Genomic DNA, 24434 nt, shown 5'->3' with positions numbered 1-24434 from the left:
TTGGATGTGTGATGTTTTTATTTATTAGTACATTTTTAATAATAATATATATTCATTTCAAAATAAAAATACAATTGAAATAATTATTAATTAAATTTGTTCTTTGACCTAATACATGTGTAAAAAACATAATTGCTTTCACTTCCCATCTCTGTCATAAGACACTTCTCAAAAATGTCTTTCAATGTTCAATTCTTTTTTGGTATGTCTTGTGATCCACTGATTTTAAACAAGACCATCTGTGTGGTCATTATTGATACTTTTCACTGGAGCTAAATGTATGCACCAATTTTACACGAGTATTGAAGATGACTGTTAGAAAACCACAAGTTCATTTTGGAAAGACAGGGCCCCACTAGCTATGTCTCCATTCATAACTTGATTGTTGACATGAATAACTGCAATTTCTGTGAGTCAAAGATTGTATTCTCTATGTCATGACAAGAAAGGGACACTTTCCATTTTAGCTATTCTATTCTTTTAGCCTCCTCTTCCATGATCTTTCCTGTGCTTTGCAGGAGGGTAATATAAATGTCCTGCATCCACAATCTGAGGCAATGTTTCACAGTCTAGAAAATGCTTAACTTGATTACATTTATTTCTACGATAAGGAAATCAAACCAGTCAGCTTCACTGTCATTTTCTTTAGAATACATTGCATCTTCTTATAACCACACCTGAATAGTTTTTTTTTTACATTTTTCTCAAAATTAAAGGCAAAATAATGATATTAATTCTTTGTAGTTCAGATATATCCAACATATTATTTTATATGTGTTTATAAAATTTAGTTTAAACATTTAGTTTAAACACACATATTCTGGGGTAGTGCATAGGAGGTCCTTTTGTATATGTGTTTCTTTTAATGGTTAATAAAGAAACTACCTTGGCCTGTTGATAAGGCAGAACGTAGGCAGGCAAGGAAAACAAAAGAAAATGCTGGGAATAAGACAGAGTCAGGGAGATGCCATGGAGCTGCCGGAAACAGATGTTCAGAATCTTACCCGGAAAGCCACTGCCATGTAGTGATACACAGATTAATGGAGAGATGTTAAATTAATAAAAGAGTTAGCTAGTAAGAAACCCTAGCTGATGGGCCAAGCAGTGATTTAATGAATACAGTTTCTATGTGATTGTTTTGGGTGTAAGCTAGCCAGGAGGCTGGGAAGAACAAGTGGCCCACTCCCTCCTACAATATTCTTCAAATATTGTTCTACTTTATCATTTCTTTGTAAATATACATAATGTTAATGTCAGACATTATTCACAGTATGCGTTATACTGAAAGATATAAACCTCTGTTGGAAACGATACTAAGGAAGTTTATATATGATTCTATTATTGAGAAGTACAACAAAGCAAAGAACAATAGCTTAGGAAAGAATGAGTGTAAAATAGGTCAGTCTTATGCTGATGTGTGCAGGTTCTCCCCATGACTCTCCTTAGCCTGTGGAGTTAAGTGGTAATACCTACTTGTTCAGAGGAGGAAATCAAAGCCAGGCTAATTATTTGTGGTATATGCAAAAATAAACTGAGAAAAATGTTATGTGTTCACAAATTAGTTGCTTGAGAAGTCCACACAAGCAATGAGCCCAGAGAATGTATCAGGATGCAGGTCTGTGAGAGCTTAGGAGAGTTAGAAGAAGGATACTGCCTCTGTTCAGGATTCTCGTTGTTGTAATACTGCTACTGAGGTATGTACTTTTCCAATATCCACGTGTTGAAATCTCATCTGAAGGAAATTGTAGACAGTGAAATCTTGAGGATGCTCTATTATTAGGGTGAAGCCATTTGTGATGCTATAGGTTTACTACTATTTCTCATGCTGAGTGAGGAGGCAGAGATAAGTCAAACTGTTCCTGCCATGTTAAAAGCTTGCAGGAACATTAAAAAATAGTAAAAAAAAAATCTGTTGTTTAGAAATCACCTGGTTCATGGTATCTCATTATATCAACTCAGGACAACTATAACATCTACTGCTGAAGGAAAGGCGGGTCCAGGAAAGCTTCACGGAGCACCTGATGTGGTGGACACACACCCACCTGACTCTCCAGGATATGGAGGAGTAGCCCCGAGAACATCTGCTCCCATTGTCTGGAGGATTGCATTGGTTCTTTTCCTGTTAGATCTCAGCAGGGAGCTCCGTGGATCAAGACTCATTTCACCGTACTCTGGTAAGATATGGTACATGGAGTCATTTCAATTTCTCTAAATATGTTAAAGTTTGTTATGAGCATTAGATTTTAGGGGGGCTTTCAGGAGCTGCAGAGCAAAATGTGTATTATATGGTTTTCGATTTAACATTCTGTGGTTAATTATTAATTCCTGTTGATGTATGATGTCATGAGAAAAATCTCCATTAAAATTAGATGTAAAGGTTGAATGCACTGACATAAGTCTTATTATCTTTTTATAGGCTCTTCTCTAGTCTTCAGCATAAATTAATGAACCAAGATTTGAGTTGTTTACTTATGCCAGTTTTACATAAAATGTTCTTCTCAATGTAGATTTAAATGTATAATAGCAGTAACCAAGGTACTATGGATTTTTAAAGTTCTATTTTATGTTTCTGTTATTTTCTTTTATGCTCTTTATCATTACTTTCTTTCTAAAAACCTATGATGGTACATGGGACTCCTGGCAGAGGGAATGGGCTCTGTCTCTGACTTTGTTGCCTGCTCTTGGGACCCTTTCTTCCTGCTGGGTTCCTAGTCTGGGTTCCTCCTACCGTGGTGCCTAGGCCTGGTGAAATGTGTTATCCATGACTGGCTGAAAGACATGGAAGGCCTGCACTTTTCTGAAGATAAGGAAGAGGAAGCAGGATGGGAAAAGTGGCTGGAAGGAGAGGACGGAGGGAAACTATAATTAGGCTGGGAACAAATAATTAATTGATTAATTAAAAAAGAATATATAATTAAATAAATATTTAAATGCTTATTTGATATATAGAGCATGTACAATTATAGGTTATTTCATTGTGCTTTAAAGTAACAAATATTTAAATTATAAATAAATCTTATTTTCTCTACAATTTGAAATTAATTAAAATTAATATGTAAGTGAGCATGTTCAGCATATTAAAATTTCTTCTTTTACACTTGTTTTCAATTACATTAAAAGAAAATTTCTTTACCTTGTTTTTCTTATATTCTATCTTTCTGCATTGTTCAACATCTAATAATTTGGATGCTATTTACTTCCCCCTTTTAGCCCCACTTACCATGAAAACTCATAAATAAGAAAAACAAAAATTAAAATCCCGTTACTGTACATTGGTAGCTTATAGGCCCAATTACTTTGTCTAAAGTAACTCCAAATTGGTGGTCAAAAAGATGGTTCAGAGATTAAAGTGCTCACTGCACAAGTGTAAGGACTTGAGTTCAGATCCCCAGGGCGGGGAAATAAGTAACAGAGGCAAGAGATCCCAGAGATTCATGAACCAGTTAATCTACCCATGATAGTGAACTCTAGGCTCACTGAACGGTTGAATTGCATGAGCTGTTGGCGGAACTCTGTAGATATTTGATGTGTATGTTTTGTTTAGTTTGCTTTGTTTATTTGTTACTGCCTAGATCCCATCTAAATCAGAAACTGTGGGACATGAGCTCAAACACTGGTTATTTCTAGAAGTTTCTTAACTGATTCTAATGCAAAGCCAAGGCTGAGAATTGCTATTTTAGGCAGAGCTATCTCGGTTTTTCATGATTTAAGAAACACAGTGGTACCATTTGCTCAGGCTTCTCTGAGAAGTAAGCTGGAGTTTTTGTGTAATAAGAAGCTTTAGAATTGCCATGATTCTTGTTTGTTCGTTCGTTTTTTATTTTTATTTTTTTTCAAGACAAGGTTTCTCTATAGCTTTGGAGCCTATCCTGGAACTCGATCTGTAGACCGGAGGTAGACCAGGTTGACTTCAAACTCACAGAGATTCGCCTGCCTCTGCCTCCCACGTGCTAGGATTAAAGGCGTGCATCACCATAGGGAAAAAAAAATAATTTGGATGTCTCAAAATGAGGCTTAAATTAGGTATATAGGAACAAGAAAGAATGTTGATAATTTTTTCCACATTTTAAGTCTATTCTGATCTTCAGGACAAAATAGGTAACTTTCATTTACAGATCTCTAGCTACTCAAATGGCCACCATTTAACTGCAAGGAGGGCGAAGTTAAACAAGTATCTTGAGGAGTTTAGAGTATGACACCATTGAGGGAACTATCCAGAAAGTTAGGTATTATACTGCAACATTTATTTGATATCTGAAAATTAAATATAAATTGCTTTAAAATACTTCAGTATGGAATTGGACTTATGGAAGGGAATGGATTTGTTTGCGTAAATTGGTCACATATTCTCAAAACTCACTTGCCCATGAGTGTTTCTTTAATATGGAAAAAAAAAGATCAGAGACATTAAAAAAGATCAATGACTAGCCTTCCAACGGAGCTGAAGAAAATCAAATCAGGACTATAGCCAAAGAAAAGTCTATTTTAAAAGAAAACTGCTGTGTTATTTTCTTGCGTAGTAAGTTTGATTAACCATTTCTGTGTGTCTAATTGTTTTCTTTCTGTGATCTCTTTGGTTTGTTTCTCCTTTAAACTGGATTTGGCAGCCTCACCTCGGAATCGGAGTAGGGAGTAAAGCAATCTTTTTATTTTTTTGTAACACCATAAAAAGCTAAAATCAGTGTTTGAATTATATGTCCCCTAAATACTTAATAGTCTCAGTCCACAATGTCACATTAATGAGATGATTTTTATAAATTCGCTTAATTTCCCTAGGATTGTAATGTAAATATTGTCAAACCAAATAGAACTATTATGTTTGAACATGTGAGAAAGGTATCAGACATCACCAGTCTTGATTACGGCAATACTCTGTCATTAGGGGAGTCTGCAACATTTGTTATTGCTTAATTTTATTGAGTTTTCAAAAACAACTGTCTTCCTCCCATATTTATGTAGTGTGCTTAGAATATTGTTTTCTCCTATGACAGATGTTTAAAGAAACATCATTTTCATTTTTATTCCTATCACTACAATAAAGCAAAATATTTGTGTGCATTCTATTCCTTGCTCTATCCTTTAGCTTTTCATTAAAAGATTCTTTAAGTGATATATTTCAGTTTCCCACTCTGCCCTTTGTTTATTTGACTGCTTCTTAGGCTTTCAACACTGCATCATGCATCTCTTTCCCAGCTTGCTTGCAACAGGGGGAGATTAATTAGTTGTTTGAAACCATCACACCCTTCTTACTAATTTTTACTGTCTCCGTCCTTTTTGGTTGTGATAAAACATATATGGGATAAAATAATCAGAAACAATAGCATTTTGCCACACCTGAGTTCACTGTTCTGGAAATCCTAATATGGAAGTGTTAGTAGATATGGTGCCTTATGTGAGCTCTTATATCTGTCCATGTATAAAGAAGAGGACAGACCTGACCTTCAGTGCTCTCTTATATTTACATATATCTCACTTGTGATGGTAGTACTTATGTGATAGATTGCATTTCCACACTACGCCTATGATGGCATTACCTCAGAGTTTAATATTTAATTATAGAATTTGCATGGACACATGCAAGGTAGAAAATTTGGCTGATGCAATTCCCAAATGTGTGTTCACCTCACATGCTTCATAGATGGGTCAATTTCAATAGCCCTCAATTCTTAACTCCTTCTAAGATCAACCAGAATCCATGTTTCATCAAATATCATCTAACTCAGACATTCGTGTGATTAAAAGAACAATTCAGCTATAGAAGTTACTTTATAGCTGCATACCTATGAAACTAAAAAGACTAGTCTTCAAAATACAACTGTGAGAAGCATCTAGGATGGAAGCTATCTCTGCAAATGGGGGAAGGGAAAAGGGGAAGAAAATGAATAACAGCAAGCAAGTTAAGTCCAAAGTACCTAATAAAGGGCAGCATTAAATTTGAGGGCTTAAAAACAATCTTTCATTCTTTGCTGTAGTTATGTTGGAATGGAGCCCAGTATACTCAGCAGCTCATACATTAGGTTTCATGAACTTGCCTAAATGCTGAATACCTGTGGTTATTGCAGGATATAATTAAACCCTGCTGATTCTATTGATCTGAAGTCTCAGGACTGGACTCTCCTAGCAGCTATGTTGGGTTTTTCAACAGTGAGGACCCTCTGTCACGGTTCCATAGTCAAGCATCTACTAAATGACACTCCAAAAAGGCATCTCTGTGGTGGCCATCCCACTCTGAGTGAAGGTGAGTTTCCATTAGTTAATTTCCCGACTTACATGTCAAACTCTTAAAAATACCTCACAGAGATGAACTGAAATAACTTTGGATTTCCTTTCATTCCCTGATAATTTTCACGTCTTGTTATGCATCAAATATCATGAACTATCTATCCTAGAAAAAATAAAGACTATAAGGGTGTCGAAGCATATGAAAATGTAAAAAAGAATAATTTTCTTCTAATGGTGGAGGCTTGATCTTGCACCAATCTGTGGAGTATTCAGAAAAAAAGTATTTTTACTATCTATCGTTAGGTTATAGAGTACTAAATTTAAGGGAAACACTTTTCATGAACATTTTTTAAATATACAGTTGTTTCTTATTTGAATTCACACAGTCACTAGTACTAGAGAATTTTTCAAGTTCCAATATGTTTACATTTTATTTAATATTCCCATTGACTTATTTTTATATTATTTTAGTCATATTATTTCACATTTGAGCTTTGGAGATTTTAAATTGTGCAATTTGACATGTTTTTTATTTGTTTGTTTGATTGTTTGTATTTTTGACACTGTCTTCCAGAGAGAGATGGATCCATATAATGGCAGAAAGGGGAACGGAGATGTTTGACTTGGAGAAAAGTGTGTTAGAAGATACATCTCTGGACAAGGTTGGGAAATGGAAGCATGAGTTATAGGGATGTACTGACTATTCTGGGTTGCATATATCTAGGACTGGGAAGTAGATCCATAGAAATTCCAGACATAACAATGTTCAACATTTAAATACAGAAAACACTGTGTTCCTAAATGCTCTTATTTATTTTTTTAAAATTTTTATTATTTTGTCTTTGTGTCTTTCTCATCATGCATCCTGATACAATTTATTTTTTTCTGACCTATGCCCTTGCAGCAAGCCCAAAGGCCATGAAATTAAAAGAAGAAGAAGAAGAAACGGGGGGGGGGGGGGGGCTGGGGAATCTCATCATGGAAGCTTTGGTCTGACATAGTGAGTCATTCAGTAAACTCTTTTAACCATATATTTTTATTTTTAGTTGTTCATAACAGTCAATGGTCCGGATAGACACCTTGGGTGTCTGCTATACTATCCATGTGGGGCCCTGACTTGGGACTGCTATTGGATATCCTATTGTTGCCTTGTGTGGTGGAAATGTCGCAGCTTTGGATCTGCAGTAAAGGTCCTAAAGGATGTGGATGTGATGTGCTCCAGCACATCAGAGATGGTGTGGACATTGGGGTGGGCCAACACATAACCCTATTTCTGGGCTGGTGTAGTTACAGGGTTGGTCAGCTGGCTGACTTTCCCTTGTCCTAACCACCAGGGTGAGTTCTCCTGCTTTACCCTGACAAGTTCACTCCTTGCATTAATGAGCAGCGGGGGGGGGGGGGGGAGTTCTCTTGCTCTCAAGTGCCCAGGGACAGGGGATCACCCATCCCTATACTTTCACTACCAGCTCTCCCACTTGCCTCAAAGGTGATGGGGGATGGGGCATGTCTCTAGTTGGAGGTAGGCAGGCCAAAGGGGCGACAAAAGGCTTTTGTAAAATGATGCAATTGGTGGTCAAATTGCAGAGTGACTATAGAACAAACTATGTGGACTTAATAGTAGTTTATTCTCTTTTATAACACGTAATCAAAGGAAAAGTATATTTAAAAGAAAGCTGGATTTCTCGTAAACTTCTTCCTAAATATATCATTTGTAACTTTTATTTAATTCTGTTCAGTTAAGGTCATTTTACACCTGATATACTTCCATGAGCAAAAGAGATGCCTTTCTTTGAAAATGAAATATTGTTTATTTTCCAAAGTAATAAGAATTATATTTCCTACTATATTGGATGTCTGTTATTTACACTGCTCACAAGAATTTAGATTTCAAAGTAATCCTTAACTTTCGATATGAAATTGACTTTTACTAAAAGTAAGTCTCACCACATCTTTTTTGCCATTTCCATTTTAATTTATTTGCTTATAAATTAGTCCAGATTAAATTTTTATTTTGTCATTTGACCACACAAATGGATCACAAATAAACAAAGCATATTGTATTAGGATCTTTTCGTCTACAAAAATCAAAACACACAAAAGTTTTGTCAGGTCACAAGGACTTAAGGAAACAGAAAGAAAAAATAGGACATGTCTCCTAACACAGGTAATACTTTAAAGAAGTCACAGGTGGCATTTGAACCCAAAGCAGCTTTCTTTCAGGGCACAAACGCATCTAGCAACTACAGGTATCTAACCCAGTGACCTGTCTTCTTGATGCCTAGCAGAGCACCACACACTGTTCCCAATACAGTTACCTTCTCAGTTGCCATGGTGACTCAGAAGTCCTTTGTCCCTGCTTCTCTGATTCTACTTCTCATGCAGTTCCTCGCTTCGTGCCTCTCTCCCTTCTTGATTGCAACTATTCATTTTGCTGCAGCCCAGCATCTCTTGCTTTTATATCTCGTTGCCTCGGCATATCATTCTCTGATCATCCCCAGATCCCTGTTGTCAGGATGCTAAAGTGTTGTGCAGAAGAGCTATTTATTCTCCATAGCTTTTATGAAGCAGCTTTTCTGGAAATATTTATTTGTGATTTGTTTCTGGTCGGGTCAGATTTGGTTTGTGGTTTAATTGTGTACACGATTACTGAAAATTTACATGCCCTTTTAGGTTTAGGCTCTGTTTGGGAAAATTTACGATTAAAATAAATCTTTTAGTTCCAATAACTATACTGAACTAAAAAAAAAAAACAGGAAAAAAAACATGTTTGCTTTAAATTTCTTTTTACTTAAAAAGTAAATTTATTTTACTTTTAATCATCGTAAACGTATTATTTTATAATATAGCATATACTAAAGTATTATATTTGAATAATTTTATTTACCTTAATAAAACCTTTTACCCTGTAAGTTAATTAGCAAACAAAAATGAGAAACAAGGGAACAACCTGTTGAGAGAAAGATCAGCAGCAGGAACAGGGACAAGAGCATGCAAAGAGGACTAAATATGACCAATAGAGTTCATTGTACATGTGTGTGAAATTGTCATGATGAAATATATTAGTGTATGTAAATATATGAATGGTAATAGTTTATAGAATACATATTTAGGGATATATTTCATTTTACATGTGTGTGTATATGGACATGTGCATGACTGCTCATAAATAGGTCACTAAGTGCCTTGGATTCTATATACCTGAAGTTACAGAAATTTTATGCAGCCAAGAATGAGTGCTTGGAACCAATTTCAAACTTTCTACAAGAAGAGCTATGGCTCTTAACAGCTGAGCCATATCTCCAGCCAATAAGTAATTCATACATACAAGTAGAATTCGCGGAATGAACAGGTTGTACTTAGAGACGTATGTATGTGGTTTTTCTTTTTGTATGTGTGTGTAATAACAATTAGTAAAAATGTCATGACTTTGAAAGAGTACAAGTAGTTAAGGAAGGATATTGGAGAATTTGGGGGGATGAAATGGAAGAAAGATTTGATATAACCATACTATAATCTCAAAAATTTAAATTAATAATTAAAAATAGTATTTTAAAAGTATATTATTCTGCTGTAGTAAGCTAGGTTTTACTATTTTTGAAGAGAGATAAGTCGAGCAGTGGTGGTGCACGCCTTTAATTCCAGCACTTGGGAGGCAGAGGCAGGTGGATCTCTGTGAGTTCGAGGCAAGCCTGGAATACAAGAGCTAGTTCCAGGACAGGAACCAAAAAGCTACGGAGAAACCCTGTCTTGAAATATTAAAAAAAAAAGAAAATATTTTAACTAAAACAAATAAACAAAAAATAAATAAATTTTCCATAATCTAAAAAATAAATAAAAGTAGATTCAACAATCTAAAAAAAGAGATAGTCATGCATGAAGGATGCTAAGAAATATTACTATATTTTTCTATATGTAATATTTAGTTAAATAAGGGAAGATGACAAAACAAACACATGTAAGAAAATTTAAATTTAGGCAAACTAATGTTCTGAATTATACATAACCCTGAGTCTTGCTGTGAATATTTAATTTTATAAATACATTTATTTCCACATTCACACAATTATTAATCATTTGCAGAAGTTGACATTTTGCAATTACATTGTGCTTTACTATAGAGTGACAGTCATACTTCACGAATGCATTATATAGTTAGGTTTCTATCAGTTGTTGACTTCATGACTGCAGGTCTCTGCCCTGTTCTTGTAAGAGGTTCAGCAATCTGTGGTGTCCTTCATTACAAATGACTCAGTAGTTACAGGCAATTTACTTAGTATCGTATCCTCACGGTTCCTTGAAAATGTCCCTGGCACATTTAACAACGTGTATCACCAGAAGGTCGTGGCTTACCAGCAAAGTTTTAGCACATCTATCTCTAGCAGCGGATCCTAGCATCTCTGACTCCACCCTTTTTTCTGCCAACATTGAGTCCATTCCTCCCCACCTACCTAAGTTCTGCCCTATCAACAGGCTAAGGCAGTCTCTTTATTCACTAATGGTAATCAGAGCACACAGAGGGGACTCCCACATCATTAATCATCAGATTTTGTCCCAGATGTGTTTCCTTTAAATTGATTGCTCCAAAGAATTTGTCACACACACACGCACGCGCGCACACACACACACACACACACACACACACACACATATATATATATATATATATATATATATATATATATATATATATATATATATATGTATGTATATTTATTCCATAAGTGGCTCTAAAACACCTTAGCCAGTACAGGCAAAATATTGAACACAATGAGTTAGAAAATAAATAAACAAAATACAGTTTGGAGAAGGCCAAAGAGAATACTGTCCAGGAGAAACTGTGGGGGAGTTGGAGAAGTGAAATATAATCTTAATACATCATGTGAATTCATAAATTTCTTAAAGCATAAATAAAAGCATATTAAAATAACAATGCATAACTTATATTTAAAAAATGTACTGATATATTATTGTTCATAGCAGTCTTTGAAGTGAAAACCACTGTTGGAAAGCCATCACTGATGTCAGTTATTAAATCCTGCCAGGATATTCACAGTGTGTTATAGTACCCACCTCATTATTTGTTTCTAGATTTCTGGAGACTCAATTTGGAAAGACAAGTTTGGAAGCATGCTGATTTGAATAACAGATTTTTATTAAAACATATGCGTTTGAGGAAATATTTTTCTTGCACTTGCTTGTTTTTCAAAGGGATGTATATTCTTAAGCTAAAGAATATAATGACTACATAAACAATAGAGTTGAATTTCTGCTAAATCAAAACTTCCACCAAGAAACTGAAAACAGAAAATTGGATGCTATTTCTCATGGTAATGAGCAGCTTGTTCCAATAGTGTTTAACATGTGTCCTCTCACGTAGAAAATGATTATATTTTCATTAGCTCCTTTAGGCTAAAGTTTTATGCACTTTATTTGAATATATGAGAACCAAAGTTCTCATCTCATCTCTCTCTCTCTCCCTTGCTCTCTCTTACTTTCTTTCTTTCTCTGTGTGAATGTGAGTGTGTGCTCTGTGGTTTCACATAGAGTAGAACTATAAAATAGCAGAAGATACTATATTATAGACTTGGTTTTTACTTAAAACGCTTTTTATGAATGAAGAAGTTATTCATATAAAAAATTATGGACCACTTCAAAAATCCTGTGCTCAGTCTCTCTCTAGCAACAAGAAAAACCAGCAACATCTCCAAGTGCTCTTACAGCTAAAAATCAATCAAAATTCATGTGTTAGACAACACTGCTTGGAGGTCTCTCTGATCTTGTGATTGTATATCATGAGAACATTTCTTTAATAGTTCTTCTGAAACTAACAGATGTCCCAGAAATTATCTTTGAAGATCCGTCCTTTAAAACACAAAGAGAATCCATTGCTAAATGTTTTACATTGTAGTTATCCATTCAAGGATATGCTAAATAAAACTCTTAGATCCTGTAACATCCAGCCTCACTCATTTACTTTAGTGGTCAAATAAAGTCTACATACTTGTACAGACATGCTCTTCTTTCCAATTTTCTACCATACATTTTTACTTTTCTCCCTGAATTTCTCTCTGAAATAATGTGGCCTTTTGATAACATTTGTGGTATTCTCTGATTTGTAGAACAAAGGCCAATACTATATATTTATAGCTGACTAGCTTTTACTAGAATGGACTGAAGTAAAACATTTAGGTAGCTGTCTTAGAATTCTAGTTTGTGGTGTTACTGTCGTTTTTCTATATGTGAAATGGACTCAGCCATGTATGCTTCACAAACCAGTAAATTTTTGGAAGTCATAAAACATAGCAAATAATAAATTTCAACAATTCAAGATTTTTATTTTGAATTATTTATGTTTACAAGAGAACATCAATAGGCATCCAAAACATCAGTTACTTATACAAATTATATGATACTCTCTAAGAATTCCATATATTAAGAGAAATCCCCATTTTCAAAAATGTACACATAGACTATTAGATGACCAGAATGAACACATATTGCTAATGTTTGAGCACATGAATCAATTCATATGAACTTGTTTCTGTATGTTTCTTTTCAACTCTATTTTCATTAATATCATACAGAGACCCAGAAATAACCATGGTGTAATTTGTTATATTATTGAAAATGGGAGGCATAACAAATCAGATATTTGTGTCCAGTTTCATTGGCCCTTTAAGGATTTTTTGGTTAAATTGTTTTCTGCACTGTCACTACATTAGCTCTGAATGATACAGATTAGAGATACATACAAAAAAGACACTAAATTTCTCTTTCAGCCATCATTTCTCCAAAGAATGTATGATAATATAAGGACCACTCTATGAAATAGAACCCATATCTCACACTGTTTAGGTGACCAAGAATATAAGCGTAGAAAGAAAGAAACTTGAGCAAAACCAAAACTGCTGTTAAAAAAAAATAAAAAACTATCAGTAAAATAACTTCTAATTATATTATGCTATACTCACAGATCAGTGCATTACTCAGTCATTATCAGAGAAGCTTCCTCCTGCAACAGAGGAGAAGTGATGAAGAGACCTACAGCCGGGCATTATGCAATGAAAGTCCTTGGAACATACATCTTTAATGATGGAATTCTACTGATGTAATTTCTCCATTTAATTCCTGTAACCAGAGCTCAGGGAACCCAGGAATAGAAGGCAGAAAGAGTGTAAGAGTGAGAGGAAATGGAGCACATCAGGAGTCAAGGTAACAAGACTTTCTATGTCATCAGAGCACTGAGGAAGGATGCTTAAAAGAAATCCCAAACTAGCTCAGAATTGAGACAATAGATGGTTATATATCTAGGGGTAAACTCACAAATCAGAATCCTCTGCTGGAATGGAGACCAGAAACCGAATTCCGCAATCATAACAGACTGGAAAAGAGTCCAGACACATACTCCACATCAGCATACATAGCACAAGAGGCCACACCCCAATGGGAGGGAAACCATTAGCTGTAAGACTTCCTACAGCACCTACCCATTTTGTTTAAATAAGAGAGTTCTAAGCCTAATAAAAATTATATACAATATGAACAAATATATATAATAATCATCCTATCTTAACTAGTTTAAGTCTTGTATAATAAATAACTTGGCCAAGTCATGAGAGGAAAGTAACTAGAACTATTTAGACTTCAACTCAATCAAAGATCTAGAAGGGAAATAATATTACTTGAGTAAGCAGGAAGTGCAATCAAGAAACTTCCAAAATGTGCAACAAATGACAAAGACAACTGGCTATCTGGGCAATCACTCAAAGTCTCACAAGGGAGAAGCTTGTGCATATATGAGATCTCATAGCCCTCTTTCACAGTGACACACTTCCTCCAACAAGACCATACCCACTCCATTAAGGCTGTACCTCCTAATAATGTCATTCCCTTTGTGGACCATTTTCTTTCAAGCTATCACAATATTTCAGGACTAATTTCAGGTCTTACATTTTTCGACATTTATTGCTATTTAATATTTCCAAGAATGCACTGAAATAATGGAATAAAGGAAAATAATGGAAAAGAGAAGGGGTCAAAGTGAGATGGGACGAGGAGAGTAAAGTAGAGGAAGAGTACAGAAAGCTATTTTGAGGATGGGTTAAGATGTTCAACAATCTGGGTGCAGAAACAAAGTTCTTTCTGTTGGTCACTTTCCATCTCTTTGAAACACACTATGTAGACAATTTCAACCAGGAGGTTGATGAATGTCTGAAATTCTCTTTCAGCTATATAATCCCATTAAAAATAAAGTGTATGATCTAGCTGACTTGTATAATCTCTAGACACTGTGACAGGATGTTATATACAAAATTAATACTTAAAAACTGTGAGATCAGATGCCAAATATATCTCAAATTTTTTAAAGCAATTTTAAAGACTTATAATTAGCCACATGCAGAGTAAGAGTAACAGACTGGATAGACACACTGAAAGTTGGAAAGTTGCTAGAAAGTTCAAAGCTTCCTCTTTCAGTCTGACAAATTCAAGGAATTTCACATTCATACCTTACGCAAAGGAGCTAAAAAATGGATGGTATAGACACAGTCAAAATTCAAAATAACAATGCTCTTCAGCTCTTTAAGTTTTTATTCATTCTTATACTGTAAAACATGTCACCTCTGTCACATTCAGGTGCTGTGACATTTATTGTGATGGACAAACTCTATAACACATTGCCTAAGTCCAAATTTATAAATGACTGTCTCTCTCCCAAGAGCCAAAAATAACTGTCACAAACAACTCCTATGTTGACAGTTATCTGTTGCGGTTGCAACTGGAGTAAAAGAAAACACCACATTCAAAACCATGCTTCCTTTAGGGTGATTTACATTCAACTGTAACAAGTTTTATTGGCACCTATAAGCAGTTTTCTTATATAAAGACAACAATAATAGAAGTAAGAGTAATAGATGAGGGACATACAGTAATCAATTTTGACGTTTTATGTATTTTACCATATAGGGAGCCTAAAATACCACTCTTAAGAAACTAATGCTCACTTTATTGGACTCATGAAAATGACAGCTAGTGCCAAGGTTATCATTAATTGCTTAATAATACTTATATATTCATTTGTTCACACCCACTCACACACACACATACACACACACACACACACACACACACACACCAAACAAATAAATCCCCGAACAAACAACAAACAAACTACTGTGATCTATTTTCTGTGCAACTTGTTTGGGGACCCTTATGAATTGGCATGTATTAGTACATTCAGTACAATAAATATGCAAAACAAATTTAAATATCCCTAATATAGATAAGGAAAGCAAGTCCAGTAGTTCTGTCTTATAGCATAGGTAGGAAAGCCTGTATTCAAATTCAACTTTTCTATGCTGCAAAGTCTGTGCTTATAGCTACTAGAACAACCTGTGAAACTCTTTTCTATAATGTAATGTGGGGGTCTCTGAAGATCTGGTTCAAAATGACAAAGTAGTCAGCATTGGTTCAAACTTCTAGACTCTGATACTACAGAGCTTATTTTTTGCATATGTGAGTACAGTATGATTTGGGAAAAAAAGTTTCCTGACATACCATAAACCCTTGTGTAAAAGGAGGCTTAATTATATAACTCTTCTCAAAAGTACGTCACTACTTCCATGAGAAGCTACATCTCTTACTAAATATAGTTTACGTGTGTTATCTTAAGGGCCTCAGTGAAGGATCTGATAAGGTCTTGGTCATACAGATACTGTAGAAGTAACCTAGACTATTAGCTTCCTCTGTTTGTGCTTTTGTGAACCCCGGAGATCCCCTAGCCGTATAGATAGGGCAGATATTATCAGGCTACTGGTTCTGCTTGTGGGAGTTTTGGGGAGCTAGGTATGACCAGGTCTTACAGATAACACAGAGATTACTTAAGCTATTAGCCACCGCCTTTCTCAGCCTTCTGGGTAACAAACAAGTTTTATATCTCTTCTGTTGAAGAGATAATTCTTCCTACTTAACATTCCTGGTATGCATAGTACTTATTTGTAAATTCAAGAATTTTGTGCTCCCAGTAGTGCAATATATTATTATCATATATTAACTAATGCTATATATTAACACTGACTGAAGATGTAACTGATTTTATATTGAATATATATATATATATATATATATATATATATTCAATATATAAAACACATTTTCATTTTCATTATTACTCTATAAAGGAAGAATGCTGATCCTAAGCTACCATTTTATCAAGCATCTAAATAGTTACTATTTTAGGTTTAATCAGAATTTTAGTACTTCAAAAATAATACTCTTCATTTTAAAATATAATGTGTTTATTTAATATAAAAGTATAATATCATTACTTATCAGTGGACTATTTAATAAATGTAAAACCATCATCATGTGCCACGTTAAATTGCTTTAATCTATCACTTTATATTGTTATACTTGTAATGTACATATTGTCAAAATTGTATTTCCTATATAGTAAAGGAATTTCATAATATTTCCAAAATAACATAGTGAGAAAAATGGGGCACAAATTTTAAGTTGCTGTGTGAAAAAACTATTTGAAACAATACATGTACACACATACACATGTGTTTTGTATTCTAATTCATTATGCAAAGTCATTGAGATAATTTGAAGCAGAGGTGTGTTCACTGTGACAGTAAAATATAAGTAGGAGCAGCAAGTAAGAGAAAAGGAAAGGTTACTGCATCCAGAAGTTCATATTTGTCTTTGGTCTTAGTGGAAAGAAACTTAAATGAAGTCTTACCATTTATAGGGTTCATTTGATAATGAAGGAAAGCTTAAAGCAGGGCTCTGCAGAATACAATGCTATTTTTAAAAATTGCAAAGTAAAAATCCCATAGAGACGGTATAAAATGACATACAATAAAGTCATATATAACATCTTCAAAAACAGCTTCATGATAAATAGTGCATACTAAATTACTGCATATAAAAGCTGTTTAAAGCGGGTGGTGGTGGGCCATGCCTTTAACCCCTGAGCTCAGGAGGCAGAAGCAGGCGGATCTCTGTGAGTTTGAGGCCAGCGTGGTCTACAAGAGCTAGTTCCAGAATAGATTCCAAAGCTACAGAGAAATCCAGTCTCTAAACCTCCTCTCCCCCGCAGCTCCCCCCCCAAAAAAACTGTTTAAAAAGAGTGGTGGGAAAGTACACCTTCTGAGAAATCAAATGAATATGGCCAGACTTAATTTAATCATGCAATATAAATGCTGTAAACCTCCTAGGCAATCTTTAGTATTACAATCCTCATTTAGGTTTGGTTTGGGACAGGGTAACCGGCAATTCCAGTCAATGCCTGTGGTGTTGGCACATCGTGATGCTGATACTGGAACACACATGCTATGGAAACTCAAAGACAAAAGCAGTGTTGGCTTTGGATGACTACCAGTATTCTCAGATGGATAGAAAATTACTTCCCTCTTCCCAGACCTTTAGTTTTAAAAAAAAGGAAAAAAAAAGATATGTCATGGAGCACTTTTCACTATGCTTAAACAGGAAAACATGTATAATCCTTTTAACTCTGTAAATTGCAGCAAGAAAGAAATAGTTTTGTCCCCAAGGTTTCAGAAAGGGACATTCAATTATTCAATAGATGCATTGTTCACTCTATGATCCACTGTGATCAGAGTTTAGAAGCTTGGGGCTCAGAGGAAACGGAGAAATAGTCAGAGCAGCACTCCGTAGGATTATGCTCGGAGACAGAGACTGGTGAGGTAACGGAGAAAAGCAGGTGAATTCAATGTCTCTGTAAGACTAAATTATTTTCATGATTCACCTATCCAACAGTGTGATATTCATGTGTGTATTTGTTCTCTGCACGGAAGTGAAATGTAAACTTAGAAAACCGAGTTTGTTCTCCTGTGCCTTTTTGTTACTATAACAGCAAAGACCCACTGATGAAAAATTATTTCTTTTTGGTACAGAGAATGGAGTCTGTTCTAGTGGAGCCCTGATATTACTGGTGGACAGGTTGATATATTGGCGAAGGGATGATTGTTCAGGAAGGTGGGTACAGCTTAAGGCATGCTAAATGGGATGGGTGTAATAATTATCACTTTAATAAGGCAATATTGCTTTCCTTTCAAGAATTTCTACCCTCTGTGTAGTCACTGTGGAGAAGATGTGAAGCTCTGTTGGGTTGTTTTCCCTTTCACAATCATGACTCAATCTCAACTCAGAATGGCTGAATTTTTCTTCTTTTTCAAATTTTAGCCAGAACCTGCATATGCTTTTTTTCTGGTTTTGACCCTCTATTTATACATTGTTGCTTACAAGCAACATGATTTTCTATCTTCTTCTCCTTTCCCTTCTCTTCTAAGCTTTATAACTTATATGCAATAGTTTAATAAAATTGTTTTAGAATTTCCTCTTTTTTTTTTTTTTGAGACAATCTCACTCTGTAGTCCTGGCCTGGAGCTCACTATCTATAACAGATCCATGTTATATCTCCATGAACTCGAGATCTGTCCGCAGCTGCCTCTGTACTGCAGCTAAATTGTGCATCATGCCTGCCCCTGAAGAGCTTTCTCTTTTGAGAAAATTCTTAAAATCTATTATAGCGTCTAAGAACCCCATGATAGAGCTCAATTTCCCAGTTAATATGCAGTGACTCTAAAGGAGCTCACCAAAATTTCTAGAACAAAATAAACTGAAAAGTAGTTTGTTTTTATGACTTGTTCAGTAAGCATTTATTTAAGGGATAAAATAAGGCCCTATTTTTTGTGTTTACTAAGATAAAATTCAAAATTTAAACTCAGACAAATGCTGTACCACTGGAGTTACACACTAGTTATTTATCTATTTCTGACCTTCTAAAGGTTGCTAGACATTGTTTGCAAAAAAAGAAACCTGAAATGACGTTGCAGTCTTTCATGGATAGCAATACATATTTTGAGGCTACCAAAATGAGTAAGAATTTAAGACAGAATAGTAACTGCATTGAGGAAGAGAATTCCTTAATCTTACATATATTAGGATTAAAGTGGCTTCTAATTAGGTCTATTTAGTGGTATGATATTTATAAAATTCACTTAAACTTATAAAGAGAGAATTCAGAGAATTATACACTCACCTGAGACCCAATTTTTCACAATGAAAAATTCACTCATGATCATACTTTAACACATTAATGGAGTTGAAGTGAGGAGGACAAATGCTAAACGGTTTCCTGACTGATAGTACACCATTGCTATACAGTTTTTGTAAATGCTACCAAATCTCAGAGAACATAGACAACAATGAGGACACTAAGAGAGAATTACATAGATCTAATCTACATGGGAGGTAGAAAAAAACAAGATCTCTTGAGTAACCTTGAGGCAGGGTCAAAGGGGGAAGGGAAAAGGCAGGGAGGGGAGCAGAGAAAAAAGTAGAGCTCAATAAAAATAAATAAAAAACTCATTTAAGAAATATTAATTTCATTTTTCTCATAATGCATCTTCTAGTTCTCAAATAATATATGATCTTTATTATCAAATACTGTGATATCATGAACCATGTGATTAGAATAAATATTATTAAAAGTGTATCTCAAGGAACTCTTGAGAATATGTGTTGGTCAGGGGTTACAGAATACAGAAATGAAGAACAAGAGAGTTTCAAGGATAGGAAAAATATCTAACAGAAAGAAAATATCTATGTTCTTTTTTATATGAGGAAAGAAACCATCTTCCAATTCTTTTTCTCAAACTTAATATTTAGAAGATTTACCTGAATTTTTGTATCTGATTTTATTATTGATATCCCTTTTATTTACTACAAAATATAATTCAAAGAAATGGCCAGTAACTTTAAATAATCCAATTAAATTTAAATTATCTAAAAACAAATCTCTATTTCTCAAAAAATAAAATGAATTCAATTCATCCTAAACATGTTTCATTAATCTACATTACACGATCATTTTAACTAAGCACTGTAGAAGCTTTGTGTCTGCTACTCTAGTGATAAAGGGCATGGTCAATGTGATGAAGCATCTCATGTTCAGTGAGCTGTCTGGCTACTGTTCACGAATACTGCTTGTATTGTTCCTGGGCTGCTCTATTTTCAGCCAAACGAGCCTGTGCAATTCTCCATATGCATGGCATTTTTCAATAAAATTATTTCTAGACAAAACACGGAATTGTCACTTTAATGTCTTCTCTCCACATATTGATGATAGGAAAGTCTGAGAAATGAAGGCCTTTATGGGGAACAATGAACAATAAATATGAAATTTCCATCCTTCCACAGACATAAATCCCTGGGTTTCCCTAAACAAGTCAGCTTCAGGTTGCTTCAAAGTCCTGAGGACTGAGGAACAGTTTTCACATATTTTGATCCTGCGTAACAGAAGCTTTCCCCGGTAGCAAACATAATCTGTGCCATACAATAAACTACCTAGATAATACATTCAGTTGTGTGCTTCAGCTGTTAAGATTAAAGATTTTACTGCAGATCATCCAATTCAATCTTACTTAGAAAAATAACTTCTTTAATCAGAAAAAAAATAATTTGTGTTAGAAATGCCTTCACCACCACTATACAGACTTGTTCCTCTTCTATTTTAGTATTTCCATTTTCAAAAGTGAAAAAGTCGACTTTTGAGAGAGTATTTACAACAGTAAACTTTTAAATTCCCATTTCTGTGAGATTATTTTAAAATCTGGAAGGTTAATCAGAGTTTAAACACAAATTTGAAATTGTGCTAAGATCATATTTCTAGTTTTGGAAACAGTTTCTTTGTTTTGATTCTCCCATGATTAGTTTTAGAAAACAAGTAAAGGGAAACATAAACTTGTTAGATTCTCTGTATTGAATTATGGTGGGACAGTAAAACACAAAACATGGACAAATGCTCATAATCTCAGAATTAACTGAAGCAGAATATGATACTACCGATTGTTGTCATGACTGAACAAAATGTGGTGTGCTGTTTTAGCAGCACAGTACTTGGCAGCTAGTCTACTGAGTCTTTTAGTCTTTTAGCTCTTTCTCTCTCTCTTTCTCTTTCTCTGTCTGTCTCTTGTATTCTCTGGCTTTTCTCCATGCCCTCGAGCAGAGAAATAAAGTTAACTACTAACTTTGGAATCACAAGAAAGGCAACTTCAAGTCTGAGGGCATTCCCAGGGCGAGCAGAAATCATCTTTGTCATGTAATGTAAGCCAGGTGTTGAAGTATTGCACATCTTTCTTATCTCAGAAAGCTATCCTATCAGAGCATGGCGACACAGAAAAATCCAAACACAGCTGGACTAAACATGGATTGCTGCAATGCTATTTAAAGAATATATAAACTCTCCTTCCAAACTGGGGTCAGTAAAATGAGAAAGAATTCAATGTAAGAAAGAACAGGCTCATTCTGGAGGGGCTAAAAAAGAACATATGATGTTACACAAGAAAAACACACGATGGTAATGCAAAGAACAAGGAACAAGAAGAGGAGGAAGAGGGAAAAAGGGAAAGTAGAAAAACAAGGAAGAAGAAAATATTCTTAGTTACTGCTACAGTGACATATATCTTTGGCGTTAAACTTCAATCAGGGGTCCCAAGCAATCTATGAAAGTACTTTACACCCTCAAATGGAAGATCATATCATCATTGTTGTTTATAGAACCATAATAATTGTACTTGTTGAGTTGATTATTAAAAAGCAGGCTGATGGTGTTTTTCTTTGTTTTGTTTTAAGGCAAATTAACTTATACAGCTTGAAATATAACTGGGATTAGACTACTCAAAGCTCCTTTGACATGGCTGAAGTAATACACACATAATACAATTTAGAATATCTAAATAATATTTGTCACAGGGTGGTTTTTTTTTTAAGTCACTAGAAGTTTTGACAATTTCATAGAACATAACTATCTTAGTCACTATGCCATTTCTGGGAAGAGACATCATGTTCCAGGTAACTCTAATAGAAGAAACCATTTATTTGGGGAGCTTAATTACAGTTTCAGAAGTTTATCATCTTGGTGAAGATCAGGGTAGCATGTATGCAGTACTGGAACGGTAGTGAAGAGCTCTATCATGATCCTTATGCAGAGAGAAAGAGAGGGGGAGCAAGAGAAAGACAAGAGAGAGAGAGAGAGAGACAGAGAGAGAGAGACAGAGAGAGAGAGACAGACAGAGAGAGAGAGACAGACAGAGAGAGAGAGACAGAGAGAGAGAGAGAGAGAGAGAGAGAGAGAGAGAGAGAGAGAGAGAGAGAGAGAGAGAGAGAGAGAGAGAAACAGACACACTTAGAGAGAAGGAGACTGGATCTGGCCTAGGATTTGAAACCTCCAAGTGTCTCCCAACCCCTTGAGTTATACACTTTCTCAGCAAGCTACGTACTAATCCTTCTGAAGTAGTACCATTCCCTGATGACCAGTTATCAGAAGTATGAGTCTATAAGGGCTATTCTTATTCAAATCATCAGAGTAAGCAAAAACATTATTTTATAATTATTTAGAATTTTAAAACTTCTTATTTTCATGATTGTGAAAGCTAAGCTTATCTTGTAAATAATTTTCTATAAATATGGTCATCTTCAATATGGAGGAACTACTCTAAATGTCCTACAAAATAACGTTAATATATGATGGGTATGTCATTTAATAGTTTTGATAATTTGGAGAATATATTCTGTGATTTGGAATAGGCATATTTTGCAATCTATATTTTCACTATTGTTCTGAAAGGAAGCAATATTAATTCAGTTTCTTCTTTAAATTAACTATCTATACTTTTAATTTGCTTTGGCTGTAGAAAAATTGTATTTTGCTTTCAGTGAGTAGTGACACTGGAAATGAACTCAGTATTTTCAGCAAGCAAATATGTTTTATCATTGAGTTACACTTCTAATAAAGACATAAAAATTAACTATTTAAGTAAATGCCTTATTTATTTTGAGTTATTAATTTATTAACCAGTGAATCTTTACTTTCAAAAGCAATCCAAACCAATTTCTACTTCTTATATATTTATATAAGTTTTTGCAAGAAAATTACTTTTTCCTAATAATACAATTGTATCTACGATAAAGCAATACACTAAAAATGGCCTCAAATTTCAATTGCTTGACTGTGAATTGTATCTATTATAAAACAATAAAGTATAAATGACCTCAAATTTCCATTGTTCAACTCTGGTTCGAGATTTTAAAATTATTAATGCCAGGTGCAATCAAGTGGCCCAAAGCAAAAAGCTCTCATGATCTTGAAATCTATTTTAGTTATATAAGTTTAGTCTGTTTTATTTTATTCACATACAGTTTCCAAGCTTTAAACCATCAGTTTCTGGAAAAAAGAAAAGCTTATAAAGAGTATGGAAATGGAAATCTCATTCATAAACACATGTTCTACAGAGGCACAGGGTATCCAGAAGTCAAGGAAACCATATGTCTTCTTTTTACTATCACATAAGAAGATTTTTAATGGTTCTTTGTAAATATTAAAGCTTATTTAATTTAAAGCCAGATTTTTGGATTAGGTATAATGGTTTAGATCACACACAACTCCCTTAAGTACTTCTTATATATAATACTAATGTGAATTCATATTTTTTGTAAATAAATATAAAATGCAAAGGGCTATCTGCATACAGATGCAAATAAACAGACCAAAGAGACAAAGGGTTGATGATATTTTCTCTCTTTGTATATGACCATGAATAGGAAGAAAGGTACTATTTTCATTATTTATTTCCCCCATGGAATAAATAAAAACTCAGTGTGATTTGAATAAGCAGATTATCTTTTGGCAAATTTCTCAAATCAACTTGAATTTAAAACAAATCCTAAATACACATCCAAAAGCACTTATCAATAGGTAGAAATTGAAAGTACTTGCCTGGTGTGGGATTCCTCTCTGTATGCTGTGATTACCACTGATTAATAAAGACACTGCTTTGTCCCTATAGCAGGGCAGAATAGAGGTAGGCTGGGGAAACTAAACTGAATGCTGGGAGGAAGAAGGTAAAGTGTAGAGATGCCATGTAGCCCTGCCAGAGACAGATGCTGGGGACAGAACTTTACCTGGTAAGCCACAGGTACGTGGTGATACACAGATTAATGGAGACGGGCTACTTCAGGATGTAATAGCTAGCCAATAAGAAACTAGAGCTAACAGGCCAAGAAGTGATTTAATTAAAACAGTTTCTGTGTGGTTATTTTGGGGCTGAGCAGCCAGGAATGAACAAGCAGCCTCATACAACACTTGCCAATAGGCAGAAATTAAACACACTATATCAAACTCAGAA

The 24434-nt window shown here is 34.7% G+C and overlaps 1 protein-coding gene across 1 annotated transcript in view; it reads left to right on the top strand.

The window, feature by feature from the left end:
• The window catches only part of Slitrk6 (SLIT and NTRK like family member 6), a 78823-nt gene extending 71994 nt beyond the window's left edge, over window positions 1–6829 (top strand). The window contains exons 3-4 of the transcript XR_012907957.1: window positions 1960–2174; window positions 6797–6829. The gene's annotated coding sequence lies outside the window, so the exon portion shown is untranslated. The remainder of the gene's footprint in view (window positions 1–1959; window positions 2175–6796) is intronic.
• The last annotated feature ends 17605 nt before the right edge of the window (window positions 6830–24434 follow it).

This window comes from Microtus pennsylvanicus, chromosome 15 (genome assembly GCF_037038515.1).
Source record: "Microtus pennsylvanicus isolate mMicPen1 chromosome 15, mMicPen1.hap1, whole genome shotgun sequence".
NCBI classification, from domain to species: domain Eukaryota; kingdom Metazoa; phylum Chordata; class Mammalia; order Rodentia; family Cricetidae; genus Microtus; species Microtus pennsylvanicus.
This window is presented reverse-complemented; position numbering and strand designations above follow the sequence as displayed.